The sequence below is a fragment of the Crotalus tigris genome, unplaced genomic scaffold (assembly GCF_016545835.1).
Source record: "Crotalus tigris isolate CLP2741 ecotype Arizona unplaced genomic scaffold, ASM1654583v1 scf7180000023738.1706062, whole genome shotgun sequence".
Lineage (NCBI taxonomy): Eukaryota > Metazoa > Chordata > Lepidosauria > Squamata > Viperidae > Crotalus > Crotalus tigris.
Window position 1 is genome coordinate 357,155 of NW_024100150.1, and position 4,843 is coordinate 361,997.

Sequence of the window (4,843 nt, forward strand, 5' to 3'; positions counted from 1 at the left end):
GGGGCAGGAAAATGAGCCCCTCTTCCTTTGCAATTACTGAAGGACCAGTGATGGGATTCAGCCAGTTCGCACCACTTCGGCAGAACCGGTAGCTAATTTCTTGTGGCCCAGACCCTGAACGGACTTCCGGAAGCGGCATCCACAGAGAGAGAACCCCTTGTTCACCTATTTGAATCCCACCCCGGTGAAGGGGGTGCAGAAGAGGGGGGGGGCTTCCTGAAAACATCAAAGCAGCATCCAATTCTCCCTGTGAGGGAGAAGGGCAGTTTCTAAATGAGATAAATGAATAAATAAATCTTCTCCCCACTTTTTAATTTTACTTTTCCGAGTTTTTCTTCTTCTCTCAGTTAATGTATGCAGGGCTGTCCTAAAGGATCAAATGACGCTCTGTTGTGAATCCAGCAAAAATAAATATACAGGGGGGGGGGCGATGTCCAGCAGTTTACGGCCTTCTATCAGCCCCAGAGGAGCCGAGGCCCAGACGCCCCCGACCCCAGGAACTCCAGTTGCAACATCCTGGGGTCACGCGATCCTCTTTTGGGGGACCTTCTGACAAGCAGATTCAATGAAGAAGGCAGATTCGCTTAACAACGGTGTTACTCATTTAACAACGGCAATGATTCACTTAACAAGCGTGACCAAAGGCCGTAAAATGGGGCAAAATTCACTTAACTGTCTCGCTTAGCCACATAAATTTTGGGGCCAACGATGGCCGTAAAGTCGAGGACTGCCCGTACCTTATTCCCAAACCTCCTTGGGAGTAGGCTGCGTTCAGTTCAGAGATGCCCTGCAGCCAGATGGGTGGCAAACAAACTTTATTAAAGAAGTAAATAATATAAATATTAAATATAGATACAGGTAGAGGTTCCTCTTGCAAGATGGGCTTCCAAGGGCTTTCACTCGGTCGAAAGGCAAGGATTTGCTCCTGATCGCAAACACAACTGATCCCGTTGCGAAAGTGACCGCAAAGAGCAAGCAGGAAGTGGCTGAGAAGGGAAGAAGCCCTTTGACCCCCTTCACCCCCCCGTCCCCTTTCCGTCTGCCTCTCATCTGGGCCTTCGGACCCCCCTCCCCAGCCTTCCCTCTCTGCACTAGAGATTAAAAAGTCAAGCAAACTAAAAAAATATAAAGGAATAGAACAATTAGAAAAAGCAGACAAGAAAAAATAGAAAAGAACATAGAACATTGGTCATATCTTGGTTAGTCAAGACCAAAGGTAGCCAATCTGGGCTCTTTTATGACTTGTGGACTTCAACTCCCAGAATTCCTGAGCCAGTCATGCTGAGGGGAAGGGGAGAGGTTTCCAAGCTAGCCACGTTGGCTCAGGAATTCTGGGAGTTGAAGTCCACGAGTCATGAGGGGGCCATAGTTCCCCCATGCTGGCTCAGGAATTCTGGGAGTTGAACTCCACCAGTCATAAAAGGGCCAAGTTTGAAGATCCCTGGTTTAAATATTTAAATATTTTTTCCTCATAGTCACATGATCAAAATTCAGGCATTTGGGCAGGGGTAGGCAACCTGGGCTCTTTTATGACGCGTGGACTTCAACTCCCAGAATTCCTGAGCCAGCCATGCTGAGGGGAAAGGGAGAGGTTTCCAAGCTGAGCCATGCTGGCTCAGGAATTCTGGGAGTTGAAGTCCACGAGTCATGAGGGGGCCATAGTTCCCCCATGCTGACTGAGGAATTCTGGGAGTTGAAATCCGTGAGTCATAAAAGAGCCAAGGTTGCCTACCCGTGGTCTAGCCCCAGGGCAATGTGGGAAGGACAAGCAAGGAGAAGTTTAAAAAAAAATATTTAGGAAATTTGTATGTCTGCCCACTCACTTTCAGTGATTCTGGGTGGCTTACAAAGAATAAAAACCCAATATACAAAGAATAAAAAGGAATAACACCCCCCATCCCCCTGGCGACAACACACACACATACCAGCCCCTTGATGGGCCCCCTCCCACCACTCTGGGTCCCCCAGGCCCGCTGGCAGAACCAGATCTTGGGGGGCTTGCGAAAGAGAGTCAAAATGGTGGCCAGTCTAATCTCTGCGGAGATGAGGGAGGGAGGGAGCCACCACGGAGGAGGCCCTTCTTTTGGGTCCCACCAGATGGGCCTCCTTAGGGGACGGGCCCATGACACTCCCTGCCTCCCTCGCTCTGGTGGGTTGGGCGGATGCAACCAGGGAGAGACGGCCAAGACTCAAGGGAAAGAAAGTGTTCAAACCCGGCAGGCTAGATTGTCAGGCTTTTCCCAACTCCCAAATTGGCTGGGGAATTCTGGGAGTTGAAGTCCACAAGTTGTACAGTTCCCAAGGCCGGACAGCCCTGGCTTAGAGTCTCCTGCTTGAATAGGGGTTGGACTAGAACAGTGGTTCTCAACCTTTTTAATGCCGCAACCCCCAACCGGTTGTAAGTCGAGGACTACCCAACTGGTCGTAAGTCGAGGAATTTCCATGCCAGGGAGCGCCGTGCATGCATGGTGCCGCCCCCTGCACCGGCCGAAGCGTAGCTGGCAAGCTGCAGAGACGGCGCCGGGCGACCACTGGCTGGGCCACCAGCTGGCCCAGCCCAAGGGAGGTAAGGCACCCGCCGGGCCCCACGCGTGCCAGCAACCCTCCCTGCGCCCGCCGGCCTCCCACCTCCCACCCCTGGCCCTCTTTTGCTTACATTTTTAGTAGTTGCTCAGCAGGGAGGGGTGGAAGCTTCCAGACAGCTCGCCTTCGCTGCAGACAACTTGCATCACCGTTTGCAGACTGGGGCTTTTGGCAGGCTCAGCAGGGCAGAGACAGCCTGGACAATTCCTGTTGGCTTTTGAAAGCCAATAGAGTTAGACTCTATTCAAGAGAGTCTATTCTATTGGCTTTCAAAAGCCAATAGAATAAAAGGGAGTAGCACAGCCAAGGAAAAGGGGAAAAAATGGCGGACTGCGTTGTTTGGTGACCCCCGTGAAATGGTCGTTCGACCCCAAATGGGGTCCCGACCCACAGGTTGAGAACCACTGGATTAGAAGACCTCCGAGGTCCCTTCCAGCCCTGTGACTTTACGATTCTCGTCCCCTCTCCCCGCCAAGACCTGCGTAGCTTTTTGAGAACAGCGGGCTCGACATCTTCCCAAGATCAGGAGACCGTTCGGAGTAACGGTCTCTTCTTTGACAATGCTGGTTCCTTGACCAGAGAGACGCAAGGGGTTTATTTTGGAGACCCAGGAAATGGAGCACAAGCCGAGGTGGGGCTGGCTGGGGTGATTGGGCCCACTCCCACTTGACCCATGCCAGCTGCGGGTGATGCAAAAACAGCCTGAAGTTTGGCAACCTCCGTTCTTCCACATTTGTCACCACAAAGGAATTTGCTCCGTCAGCTTTCAACCGTGAAGAATTTTAGGAGGAGGGGAAAGTAACCTTAGACACAAGTCAAGAGTCCTTTTCCGGTTTATTACCCGCCCCAAAGGCTGCAGAGCTCCAGCTGCCAAACCCAGGGGCACGGCCTTCCCTGAAGGCCCCGCCACCTAGGGGGCAGACTGCAGGTCAGGTCATGTGCAAGCCCCACAGCCGGTGTGCTCCCTGGCTTCAAGCAGGCCCCAGGCCGTATCCAGAAGGCAGCTGACGAGTGCTGAGACCTGCCAGCCTGCAAGAAACTCTGCAGAAACACAGCCACAGCAGCGCCCTGGGGTGGGAGGCAAAGAGGGAAGCAGCGGGAAGGCTCCGGGTAACAAGAGGCTGGCTGCGGAGCGCAGCGGGTTCAGCAGGAACCAAAGGACGAGGCGCCTAGCAGGATGTGTTGCAAAAGTGTCTCCCCCTCCCTGATTGTGTAAAACTCTTCTGGGTGAGACACAACTCGGATCTGGGGAAGGGAGACTTTTAAGAAGGAAGGGGCAGGCCTCAGATGGTGGAATGAGACACCTCGCCACGGGAGAATCAAACAATTCAATTTAGTTATTTAAAATAGTTTTAAAAATTATTTCAATTTTTGCCATTGACGTTTTATTTTGCCCCTCCTTTGGCATCCTCTCTTTAATGATTCCATTCGACTCTTTCTTTGTAGCTCTTCTCCCGCGGCCAGTTGGCCATGGTGAATTATCGTAGACCCCTAAGGAGGCAGTCCACTACTCTGCATTAGCAGTGCAACTCTCCTGGCTAATGTAACGTCGCCAAATCCTGAATAATAATAATAATAATAATCCAGGCCTAAGAATACCCAGCTATGGGTTCCAATTTCTGCCTTCTGGTCTCATGGATGATGGGTCTAGGACAGCTCGCCTCGGCCAACTTGTCGTGGCCAACTCACTGCCAACTGGCCATAGGACAACCCCAGATGGCCAACTTGCTGTGGGCAGCCAGAGTCACTTGGTACAGAGGAGGTCAGCGGCACAGAAATATAATGAATAAATACATTTTAGACAGCAGGACAAAATGCTCCTGAGCAATAGCTGGCTGGGGAATTCTGGGATTTGAAGTCCACCTTTCATCTTCATCAAGGTTGAGAAACGCCGTGCCAGAGCATGCACTGAGCTGAGCTGAAGTACTGATTCTCAGCCCCACAACTGGGAGCCCATCCTGTCTCTCTAACTAAGGGAGCTTTTTACGCTTACTATCCCTCTGTCCTCCCCCCTACTTGACGGAGAACAAAATAACTAAGGGCTCTTCAAGGCAGCTGCAGCCACAAAATCCCCCTTCAAGACCTGGTGGGAAGGTGCTGAAGTGTACTTGACCTAATCCTTTTTGACAGCTCACCTATGGTTCTGGAGGAGAAACCTCCTCAAGGCTACTGGCTGTGGAGACAAAATGTAGCCTTCCTGCTTGGATGCAACATAAAACTCCTGGTTATGAAAGGTGGTCTTCTTCCCCAGAGTCTTGCA